This window comes from Magnolia sinica, chromosome 19 (genome assembly GCF_029962835.1).
Source record: "Magnolia sinica isolate HGM2019 chromosome 19, MsV1, whole genome shotgun sequence".
NCBI classification, from domain to species: domain Eukaryota; kingdom Viridiplantae; phylum Streptophyta; class Magnoliopsida; order Magnoliales; family Magnoliaceae; genus Magnolia; species Magnolia sinica.
In genome coordinates this window covers 16,017,300-16,030,927 of record NC_080591.1, presented here as the reverse complement: position 1 = coordinate 16,030,927, position 13,628 = coordinate 16,017,300, and positions in this window count along the sequence as shown.

Here is a 13,628-nt window from a genome sequence, read left to right as displayed (position 1 = left end):
CCACGAATATTAAATCTTACACACAAGCCAAACAAAGTATTAATTTCTATTAATGGATCATTGCCATCAAAGATGAATAAGTCTATGATAGATAATGACATTGGGGATCTAGTCGATCTACCCAAAGAGGTTATACTGATTAGTTGTAAATGAGTTTATAAAATTAAACGAAATAATAAAAGAAAATTTGAAAACTATAAAATTCCATTAGTCATTAAGGGGTTTATCTTTAAAAAGGCATCGAATTTAAGAAGATTTTCTCATCAGTCTCTAAAAATGACATCTTCTTTATTATTCCAGCATAAGTAATTTAATACAATCTCAAGTTATAATAGATGGATACAAAGACAATATTTTTCAATGAGGAACTAAATAAGAATGTATATATATTATAGTCGAAAGGTTTCATGATCTATGAATCCAAACATCTGATATGTAAGATAAAGAGGTCCACAAATGATCTAAAGCAATCATCACATTATAAATATTTGAAATTTCATGAAGTGATTTCTTCATATGGTTTTATTTTAAAAAAAAATGCTACTAATTAATATATATACATAAAGGTTATTGGGAGTAAGTTTGTAATCCTAGTGTTATATGTCGATGATATTTTGCTACAATGCAACGATAAATGGATGATACATGATGTCAAAAAATTTTAATTATATAATCTTGAAATAAAAGATCTTAGTACCACATCATTTATTATAAATATAGAGATACCACGATAGAGCAAAAAGTGTCATGGGACTGTCCTAGAAAATTTGAGTTAAAATGATACTTAGTAGATGTAACATGTAAAGTTATGCACTAAGAGCGGCACTTGCCGTCAAAAGTGAGAAGTTTAATCTCTTACAATGTATCAAGAATGATGTCGAAAGGAAATGAATGCAGGATATCTTATATGCATGCATCTGTAATTGGAAGCATTATGTATGCACTGGTTGTAATCGACTAGATATGGCCTTTATAATCAGCATACTTGAGAAATACTTGTCGAATCTAGAAATGGATCACTGGAGAGTTACAAAAAAAAGTAACGTGGTTCTTACAAAGGATGAAGGATTTCAAGCTCACATACAAACTAACTAATCAGTTGAAGCCGATTGGATATATGGACTCAAACTTCACTGAATGGCTTGACAGCAAGAAGTTCATATCAGAATATATTTTCATGATGGCTGATGAAGCTGTTTCGTAAAAGAATGCAAAAAAGACTCTTACAGTTTCATCCACCATGAAAGTAGAATTTATCATCTGTTGTGATGCTACTTGTCAGGCGATCTGGTGATAGAATTTTTTATCTAAGGGCTTTAAGTTATGTATTCAATTTTCAAAGCTTTTGAGAATTTACTGTGCTAACACTATAAATGCACTATTCTCTAATAACGATAAAAGTATATTTAACTAGAAGCACATCAATATAAAGTTTTTGGTCGTAAATAAAAGAATTCATAATCATCTAATGTATGTAAAACACATTAGTGTGAAGCTAATAATTGTAAATTACTGACTAGGCTTTACCTCTTAGGGCATTCATGGAATTAATGGATGATATGTGATTGGTAAGTATTAAATATGTATTTAATTAGTAAAAGATATAGATACTCTAATTATCTGCACATTTCAATTTTATTCATTACAGTTGACATTTTAGTTTTTTATGGCATTATGATTTTTTCCCTTAAAGTATAGTTTTTATGCGCATGATTAAAGTGAATATGATACCTTAAAGTTTTTTAGGTGTAAGGCATCTCTTATAAGATATTATAAGACTGCATGAAAATTTACATGAAAGGTCACATTGTGCATGAAATTTTCATATCATGCTCCCTAACTATCAGAATTCATATTGTTGAGAGTATTATTACCTGTGATAATGCAAGTTTCATTATAGCAGTGATGAGTGTTATAGTCTCATAGCAGTAGTCTCGATGAACTAAATTATTCATGATACTACTTATGATATATAATAAATATCTGGTAAGTTCTTTGAGCTCGTAGAGTATACACTAGATATATATAATCCATTGCAAATACATGTTGATATCATAAATGGCATATGTGAGAGAATGTTAGAAGTGATGAGCCACACCCGACATTGGCAATCAAAGCATGGTAATGAATGGTTTGGATTATTGAAAAGAGTTTAAGGTGGGGCCTACAATTATATGGTGTGTGTGTACTCTCTATGCCTATTAAAGTACCGTTCCAAAGAGAGAACGAGACTGTGTTATACTAGAATTCTCTCTCATAAGACAAAAAGGTATGCAGGCAAACATGTCGGTGGTAAGTTGACGATGGGCAGACTACTAACCTTGACTCTAAACAGTGTAAAAATAGTGTCATGATGCTCGACTCTCCTTATGATTCGACTTGCAGATTTCCATTGTGTAGACCTGACAAAGAGAAAAAAGATTCGGTTGTGCTATCATCTTCTTTAGCAAGCTCCGTTCTCTGTTGTTAATGGTGGACATCTCTCTCATCCTAAGTAAGGATCTAAATCCCCCTCCTTTCGATACACAATAGACAACTTTCATACACCTCTATACAAGTGGAAATAATCTCTGAGATTGTTCTAATAGGAATACCATACAGTGCTATTTTTTCTCTCACGAACAAAGACATCTATCTTTGTTGAATCATTCATTTTTCACTCTATGTACCAATCATCCATAATAAATACCTGATGATTGGTATCTTCCGAATAACCCTTTAGTTCTGATAAAAATAGTAGGAAAATATCTACTCTAATAATTATTCATTTTTTTTGGTGATTTATATCTTGTTATTAGCACTCACTATTAAATAAGATAGAAATATAGTATCCATCCATTCATATGGGTAATACAATTGCTGGTTCCATACCATTCTTATGATTCATTAAGTATCACTGAGTGATACAATTAGAGTCATTACTTTCTTCACCGCTACCTAGCACTTAGATACCTCGAGTTGAACTAAACTTTTGAGTTGACCTGACCTGGTTACATATAGTCCTGGTCCAAATTTGGAGATTTTAAACCATTCATAAAGCACTCAAATGACCATGCGATTTTAGGTCTTCTTTGGTTATATCCATACACCGGTAGTCTAGCAAATTCACCTAAATTGTACACCACTTTGGTTAAATGGGTCAATAAAAGCCAGTCAATAGGTAGACCTAACATGTAAAGGTCGTGAACAGAGATCACCCGTTAGGACTAACCCAAGTCTTAAATACCAGTGCAAAAATCAAATTGTAGAATGACAAATAAAAAATAATCCAATCATGAATGTTCAATGGAAGATATCCCATGGTTGGATGGTTATTATCATCCAAAAAATGTCATGCAGGGCCCATCTCTTAACTGTGTCCAATCACCATGCACATTGCACATTTCCAAAGACCCCATGGAGCTAAGTTCCACTGCACTTGTTGTCTGTAACATGCTTTGTACTGGTACATCAGATATTGGCCCCATCAAGAGAAATGATTATATACAGCCATTGTAAAGCCCTGGTTCTCATAACTCGAGGATTGTCGCTCGCATATGAGAACCCGAGCATTTCGTCATAAAGTGGACTAACATATATCTAATTAGTAGCAATTCTCATAACACCAAATAAGATAACTACTACATAAACTAAGGATATCAAGAGTAATAACAAGGAAGTTTAATACAAGTAAATGGATGCAAAGTAAAATCCCTTAGCAAGGGAATTTTTATTACAATTCAAGTAAAACGTAAAGTCTAAAACATGAAAATATATAAATCCTAAATATCGGTTAAACTCTAACAGCTCAACTACGTCAACATAGTCCTTCCTCATCAAGCTCCTCTTCAATCATTTCTAGAATCCCGACTGAGGGATCTCCTTCCATCATCACACCTGTGTCTATTTGGTGCAACCGTATGATAGGGCGAGTAATGAACTAAGTGAAGATTTTCCTCAAAGATTCATATATATCAAAGCATTCCAACTTAGTTTAAACCAACATATCTATTTCATCAAGAGAGTAATATCATATGTACATATGCATTGATGTATGAATGTATGCTCAAGTCACAAATATGAGAATGCAGATCTAGCTGTCAAAAGAAAAGGTCACCCACAGTAGATTGATTACCTGAAAAAGACCATGTAGATGAGTGCACCCAAGGATGTCTAACCTCCTGGAAAAGTACTCAGGATATACTCGAGGAGGTCCTAATACCCGAAAAAGCCTCATGTAAAGAAAGAGCAGCCCATAGTGGTACAAATGCACATATTCTGAGGGTTTAACTGAAGTATTAGAACTCTTAGTAAACCTAGCAGAATGTGGCTTACATTGAGCACTCGGTAAAGCTCACATGTCATGCTTGGATGTTATGCACCATGGTACTCATGTATATTCCTTAGATTTGACAAGATTGTTTCTTATATCATAGCCACAATCAAATCTTAAGGTTCTTTAGCAAAATATCACACGTCCAAACATAAGTTCAATATGGATCTTTATAATTTCTCTAGGCTCAAATAAGGGCCCACAAATATGAAAGTTAATCTCAAGTATGATTATATTATTTAAAATAATTGAGAGTTTCATTCCACCTTTTCTACAAAAGAAGTTATTCCCTAAGTATTCTTCATCATAACCTTTATAAGACAAAGTGAAACGTAGTTTCGATGCTCATGTCATACATATTAGAAGCATGCTTATATTCAAGCATTCATTAATGTAACGTAGAGGTAACAAGAACAAATTCTACACAAACGATCAATCAATATAGAAATAGAATACAAGAAATTTAAGCATTATCTCATGTCCATCAATACTGAATAGGAATGAAAGGATTAAATTCATGTTTAACACGTTTTAAAACCTATCCACACACTTGATTCAAACTAAATTGGAAATTAGAGAATGTAAGAAGCAATAAGGACAATTCCTCACTATACAATTTAAACTAAATTAATATGAAAATCTCTATTTCATATCATGACTAGTAGAAGTGTACCCGCAATGAAAAAATCATAAATGTGGCATGGAAATCTTAAGACAACATTCTACATTCGTGGTTAATAATTATGGAGTTAGAGCAATAGATATTAAAAGTTACTTCATGAATAGCAACCCAAACTAAGAATAAGAAGAATGAAATTAATATTTATAATTCTACATTAGAGGTTTAAGCTAACATGGGAATGAGTGAATGAAAGAAGTAATGGGGGATATTTCTCACCTTTCTGGCCGAATTTACTTGCTCATTTTGCATTCTAAGCATAACGACTCACTTGAGTTGGTTTCCAACGCAACTCGGTACCCATTTCACAATCTAAGGAGGCGTTTAGGAATCAACACTTCCTATATTTCAAACAAGGGTCTAGATCAGCTTTTTTCAATCTAAAACAAAATTTAAAACTAAAATTCATGGGATCGAACTCACCAAATTTTGATAGTTGACTCGGTGACTTGACTCAAGCGGGTCCTTACTCTTGCCCGGGTGGTAGACTCTCAGGAGTTTCAACTCCCGGTCAAGGGTTCGAGTACCCATAGGTGGTGAAATTCCACCAGCGTGAGTGTGTGGGGTGTGTGTGCGTGTGTAAAAAAAAAAAAAAAAGCGAGTCATACGATCTTCACTCGCTCTCTTTTCTCTCCTTTCTTCTTCATTCACTTCCTTATTCTTTTCTTCTTTTCTTCTTTTGTTGAGAACTTCCAGCAAGGTTTAGACCCAACCAAACAGTGAGTCAGAGACCCGTTTCAATTTTGAACCGAGTCGACTTAGCGACTGGCTTCTCTTCTTCCTCTTCTTTATTATCTTCCTTCTCTTTCTCCTTCTTTCTTCATGCTCTCTTCTACTCTCTCCTTTTCTTCTTCTCCTCCTCCTCTCTAAATGGTTAGAAATGAGTCTGGACTCAATCGAGACTCGATCAGACTCAGTAAAATTCGAATTGGTGAAGGAGATAACAACTCGGTGCGGCCCAAGAAGCTTCTCTCTCTCTCTCTCTCTCTCTCTCTCTCTCTCTCTCTCTCTCTCTCTCTCTCTCTCTTCCTTCTTCTTTCCTTCTGCTTGATTTGGGCAGTCAGCAAGAAGGTCTGAACAATTCAGGCCCGATCCGAATTCGAACAACACAGCTCGATTACGTCCCAACTCGACTTGACTTGAGGCTGTGACCCGCCAGCAGACTCAACATCAACAATCTCCTCTCTCCTTTCTCCCTGATCTTCTTCTTCTTCGTGTTTCCTCTCCATATTCTCTACTCTGTATTTCATCTTCTCTGTCAAACTCGTCCAGCAGACCTGGACCGACCCATCAACTCGACAACAAGTCGAGTTGGTGCGACACGAAAACAACAGCCCCGACTTTCTCTTCCGCTCTTCTCTTTCTTTCTTCTTCTTCCTCTTCTGCTTTCAATCTCTCTGGACTTTCTTCTTTCTTTTCTTTCTTCTACCTCTCTCTCTCTCTCTCTCTCTGATGGAAAGCCCGAATGCGAAGCTGGACTCGGCCGCAACTCGAACTGAGTCAACCCAACTCAATACGACAACGAAAACAGCGCATTCTCCCTCTCGCTTATTTCCTTTCCGTTTTCGGAAAGTGTTGCCCTAAAAGGCAGCTTTATATAGGTCCTTCTAATCTCATTCTAGATCTTTCGAATGCCGAGTCGGTTTTGAATCTAAATGCGGCATGGTGGCAATCTGATGATTCGGATTAAAATAGGTTGTATGGCTGTGATCGGATAGTATGGATGGATTTCTAGGATCTGGCCCACCTAAAGAATGTCTTCAATCAGGAGAATGGGGTCCACCCATGAAAATGGGCTTTTCGGTCCGTTGGAGAAGACGGTGAGGTTGATCATGACAATTTCTGATCTATGGCCCCAATCTCTGATCTAATGCGTCTGAATGGTCCGGATGTGATTTTTTATCATCGTGGGGGACATCATTTACCATTACACTCCCCCACGATTGGGCATTCTCAAATGCGAGCAATATCTCGCGAGTTGTCGATATCTCATGCGAGATTTGAAAACCGTTACAAGCAGGGCTTTGGTTGCCCTAGGACGGACGCTTCGGATTTGTTGGAGAGGCTTTTAGAAGGAGTCTAGTGGCTGGGATTACACCAGCAATGAAACAACGGGATTCTTTCCGCTAGCTCATCCTGCTTTGCAGGAAAAGCCCTAGAATGTGCAGCGGGGAATGGATGGCTGCGATCTCATCAAATGGGTGGCTGAGATCGAAGGGTTTCTCTTCGTTCGGATTGCCAACCTGGCAAATAGAAGAAGAAACGGAGCTTTCTGTTTTTGGAAGATTCGTGTGCACAAGGCACTGTTTGCGGACGAAATTTCTCACCCATGTGTGTGTGACTCGTGTGAAAAATTCTATTTTCTTGGTCAGATTCACCTTCCGCTCCTGATGGACGGTTCGGATCGTTGATCTGATTTGTGATGGTGGGCCACATTCACCCCAGCAATGGCGTTTTTCAAACGCTTGAGAAAGCGGGAAAAGAGCAGAGAATCCACCCGTTTTTGGCTTTCATCGACTCAACATCTTGTTGAGCAACTATGGTCCTGTGCACGACGAGGGTACAGACCTTTGGTGCACGCACACCATGGATGTGGAGCCGACGTTGATGCTCAGTTAGATCCACACCGTCAATCAGTTTTTTTTTTTTTTTTTTGCCTTATTGAGACATCTGGCAAGAGATGTGGCAGATCCAGAGCTCAAGTGGCCCACACTGCTATAATTTTAGCCTTTAATCATGGATTTTCAGTAATTCGATGGCCCAATTATATTTGAAAATGACCGTCAATGGTTACGAAGGTTTATAGCTTGATTTGGGGAAAATTTAATAATTATTTGTGTGACTAGCTGATCCTATATCTCAATTGGACGAATGATTGCTCGTTTGAATAGCTGGATTGTTTTAGAATGGATCGTCAACTGTCCATGAATCCTTTGGAGTGTCTAAACGAGTCTAAATGGTGATTTTGATTATTACATCCCTCATCGAATGATGTTAGGTCCTAGTCTAATGACTGATCTCAAATTTGATGATATATTTTTGACTTCAATAGTTGGATTGGAACCCGAACATTAGGTTTCCTAGGGTTATTGGCTCAATGTAATCGGAAATCAATGATTGTTTTCAAATTATGATGGTTCAATGGTTGTCAACAGTCAATCAATTCCTAGGTTAAGAATTATGAGCTCGATGGACAATGAATCTGATGATATGGCGGTTCATTTTGAACATCAATGGATGGATGCCTTGATCCATGAGTGAAGACTACCTCCAATAGTTGGATTTAGACTAGAATAAAGGTGATTGTCTAAGGAAATTAAATTTGAGCTACTAAGTTAGGTCTACTTGGTAACACTCGGGTACTACAAAGCATGAGGTGTTACAACCATACAACCATGCATATGAATTTTCACATTCAGCACTTTATTCCCCATTCAAAATATCACACGTGTATTATATACTATTTGAGCAAAAGGGACGTAGAGCGGTCCCGTATAGTTTCATGGCCAAGATGGATTAGAAAAGGCCCGATTGGAAGCGGAGGTGATCCAAACAGTCAGACCTTTAAACGGATGTATCTGGCAAACTGGAATCAGTTATTTGACGAACCATATATGATTTTGGGGTAAGACAAGCTACTTTAGCCACCCAACCCTACTATGTCAGGCTGCGCATGCCAAATTTGTGAAATACCACCAGATCAACAGTAAAATTTCAATTTTAATTTCATTTTTACTATTTATAGTAAATTTTAATTTCAATATAACTCTTCATCAGTTGGAGTTGCACCCAACATGAAAAGTGCTTACAATAATTAAGGAGAATAGCATGGTCAAGCCAAAATAGGACACTAACTATTTTTGGCTAAAAACTATGAGGTCCAATGGAAATCATGACCGTCTATAAATAGTAAGTTTACTATGTATAGTAAGTCATGATTTATGGGAGTTTTAATTGTAGTTTAATTCCGAAACTTCTTCCATGACTTAGCATCCCAATTTAAAGGGTTGTAAACTCATTTTTTAAAATCATTAATCAATTTACCAATTTTTTAGAATTTATTTTTATTTTTTCTTATTTTTTCTTTGTGGATTCGAAAATTAGAGTAGTTATCCTTGAGAAAGAGGGTAATCAACCTCATCACGTTCATGTTCATCCCTGATTCAAAAAGGTGGGCCAAACTATGATGATCTCCTGGTGCAAAAATCAGGCCAATCCCCTCATTGGGTGGGCCTCACTGTACAGCTGTCCACTAATTTGGACACCATGTCCTGTCTGATAAGTGGATCTGCCTTATATTTTGCCAGGCGATCATCATGGTGTGGCCTACCTTTAGGATAGGGCATCCTACGCATTCCACATGGTTAAAGGAACTAAAGGCCCGTGTACGTGAACTTCAACATCCAGCCCTTGTCATTCCCACCACCGTGTCACATGTGTATGATATCTAAGCCGTTCAAAAGGTGGGTAACACCATGCCTGGCCAACCCACCCATTGGAGGGAGCGGATTAGGTGAGACCCCAGACTCACTCAAGACGATGCAGCCCTTTCTGTGGGACCCACCTTGATGTATGTATTTTGTATCCACGCTGTCCATCCATTTTTTTCAGATTATTTCAGGGCATTATTTCAAAAAATAAGTATATCCAATTATCAGGTAGACCATATCATGAGAAACAGTGGTGATTGAACGTCATAACATTAAAAACTTCTTAGGGTGCACCTTAATGTTTCGGTAGTATTTATTGGCCATCCAATCTATTGATAAGGCCACATAAGCTTGCATAAAGGGAAAAACAAATATCAGCTTGATCCAAAACTTTCGTGGCCCATTAATGGTCAATCACCACCATTTCCTATGGTATAGTCCACCTGATAATGGGATCTGTTTCAATTTTGGGATAATGCCCTCAAATGATCTATACATGTATATAGAATACATACATCAAGGTGGGCCCCACGGTAAGGGTTGCACCGACTTGGGTGAGTCCGGGTCTCACCTAATCCGCTCCCCTATTGGAAACTAAGATTAAGGGCCAAGATTAAGGGCCTATTTGTTAACGTTGAATTTTTATAGTTAACGCGAAATTCAAAAAATGTTTCGTGTTTAGTGGTGTTTGTTAATCCATAAGAAGGAAAGCGTTCCATGATTTTATGTTGAAATTTTTCTATGATGGAGTCCTTGAGTCTAGCTTAACCAGGAATAAAGAAGCGTTCCATGGTTATTAGTTTTTTAATCCAAAATTGTCCTTTGGAAGAGAGATTTTCTCCCTTACATCATACACATCCCAACTTTTAACATGGGAAACTCCCCTGAGCCCACCATTCATCCATTCCATTCATCCATTTTTAAAGATCATTTTATGGCTTGATACCAAAAATGAGAGGAATATAAATCTTAGGTGGACCACACCACAGGAAAACAATAATGATTGGATATCCACCATTAAAATTCTCCTAAGGCCCAATGTACTGTTTATTTGACATCCAATCTGTTGATTAGGTCATATAGACCCAGATGAATGGAAACAAACAAAGATCAGCTTGATCCAAAACTTTTATGGCCCCCAAAAAATTTTTAATGGTCGACATTCATTCAAAACTGTTTTCCAGTAATGTGGTCCACTTGAGATTAGGATATACCTCATTTTTGGTCTCATATTATAAAATTATCTAGAAACACAGATGGACAGCATGGATGAAAAACATACATCATGGTGGGCCACATAGCACCGACCACCAGTCATTTGCTGGTGGCAGGAGAGTAGCCAATCCGTTTCCGCGTCCGCCGATGGGCCGCCGACAGGTTTCTTGCGCAAGGATTCTGTGTGGGGGCAACTTAGATGTTTGTGAGAAATCCAACCCTCTATCCGTTTTTTAAGCTCATTTTATGACTTGAGACCAAAAATGAGGAGGATCCAAAACTCAAGTGGGCCACACGAAAAGAAATAGTGGATATTTAGTGACCACCGTTGAAACATTTATATGGCCATAAAAGTTTTGTAACGGTCTAATTGTTTGGCGTTTTTCACTTTATCTGAGTGAAAATGACCTTATAAATGGTTTAGATGGGCATATAAACAGCAAGGTGGAGCCTAGGAAGGTTTCAGAGATAGGCATTCCTTTCCTGCTGTTTCATTTTTGTTAGCATGTCTTAAAAGGATGTCGAAAAACAGATGGACGGGTTTAATTTCTCACAAACATCACAGTAAACCCCACCCACAATCCTTGCGCAGGAACTCCGTGAGAGAGGCTTCCGCAGGAAATCCGCGTCCCAGGTCGAGGACCGAGACTTAGCCACTGAAGTGACGTCACCAAGTTCTGTGGACCCCATCATGATGTATGTTTTGTATCTATGCCGTCCATCCATTTGGAAAGATAATTTTAAGTAAAGGTTCAAAGAATGAGTCAGATCCAAAGCTCCACTGGACTTCATCAGAAAAAACAGTTGGGAGAGTGACGCCCACCATTAAAAACTTAAATAGGCCACAAAAGTTTTTGATCAAGCTGAAATTTGTTTTTCCCCTTCTTTCATGTGTGTGTTAACTTGTGTATATGTTGGATTTCAAATAAAAATCATGGTGAGCCTTAGGAAGGTTTCAACGGTAGGCATCGATCTCCCCACTATTTTTTGTAATGGGGTCAACTGCATCAATCTCCTCACTATTTTTTGTGGTGGGGTCAACCACGTATTTAGATCTGCCTCATTCTTTAACTCATGCCCTAAAATTATATCTCCAAATAGGTGGACCGTGTAGATAAAGCACATACATGGGACCCACATAGTCTCACCAGTTCTATGGGCCTTATTTGAAGGTTTCGTTGCTACTGATGCTCAAGCCTACTCGAAGGTTTCCTTGCTACAGGTGCTCAAGCCTATGCAACACATGGTGACAATCTCCCTGCTAAGAGGAATTGAGGACCTCATGAATAATGATATTTTGATTTTCTATTAATTATTTTAGTTTATTTAAATTAAATATAATGGTTTTATTTATATTTAATAAAAATAATTTCTTTATAATGAAAAACATTTCCCGACGGGAGACAGGGGCAAATATGTCAAATTAACATATTTCTTACATTTCAGATTTTTGTTAACAGAAGGTTGTTTCAAATTCAGTGATTAATTTTCAGACTTCAGCCATAATTATCAAACAAGTTTTTTTTTTGGATTTCATATTCAGGCTTTACATTTCAAATTTAGTTTATAGACTTCAGATTTAACAAACGGGGCGTAACTCAGTCTAACGGAGGCCGATTGCACCTTGGTGGCGTGTTGACATCGCAAAGTTCTATGGACCCCACCATAATGTATGTGTTATATCCACACCGTCCATCCATATCACAAGATCATTTTAGGGCATGAACCCAAAAATGAGATGGATCCAAGCTTAAGTGGACCACACCACAAAGCAGTGAGGATTAAACGCGTACCATTGAAACTTCGTGGAGCCACAGAAGTTTTGAATCAACTGCCATTTGTATTTTCCCTTCATCCAGATTTGTGTGACATCATGGGAGGCCCACTAAGGTTTCAACGGTGGGCATCATTGGCCTCACTGCTTTCTATTGTGTGGTCCACTTGAGCTTTGGATCTGCCTCATTTTTCTCATGCCCTAAAATGACATCCTAAAATGGATGGGCAGTTTGGATATAACAATATCCATCATGGTGGGGCCCACAGAACTTTGCCATGTCAGCACCCACCTAGGTAGGTGGGTGGTCTGTTCCAAGCCACCCAATCCGCGTCCCAGTCCAATCCTTCTTAAAGCAAACCACGACTAAACGAAGTGAGGATGATCATATGTCCAACATCCAGAAAAGGCATCTAACAGTGACACTCATCACTACCCAACAGACTGTGATGGGTAAATGGGCCCCGAATAATTTCAACGGCTAAAAGGGTGAAAGTCAAGTGGGTCCCACCATCTATCAATGTCGTTGACTGATGGATAATGATAAGATACGCATAATTTTGGATTTTTTCGCCGAAGGTGTTTCCAGAAAATAAAGCTAAGGAACATTCCATAGATTGCATTCTCATATCAAAATCTATGGAATATTTAATATGAGGCAATCTTAGATGCTCCTTTGAAAGAAATGACAATTTCTGATTGACCGGGGAATGGTACAGCTGAGACCCACCCATTGCTGATCAAAGCCATTCTTGGGATGAGGCATGGGCCCAAACTGATAGTGAAATCACCATATGGGGGACAAAAGTACAGACATTCACAACAGGGCCACCATATGAATGGCTTTGATAGCCAAAAGGGCAGGTCACACATGTACATTTTTTATGTTTTTTTTTGGACCAAGCAAATTGTTTGATTGACTTTTGTATATTAGCATAAAGAAATGCTGAGATTCACATACCCAAAGATATTTATAAAGCTGATGCAATGTACATGTACCAACAGAGCATACATGTATTAGATCTGGGCTACTCATCAGTTGAGACTTGGAAGGGCACTGAACCTGCCCTAATGCAAAAATCAGTCCGATCCACTCATCAGGCAGGCCAAACATCATGTTTAATAAAGACAGCTGGTTGTACTGTCCTATCTTCCATCCACCTCGCACATGTGTGGCCCACCTGGTTACTGAATCAGCTCGACTGTTGGGCCAGGTTA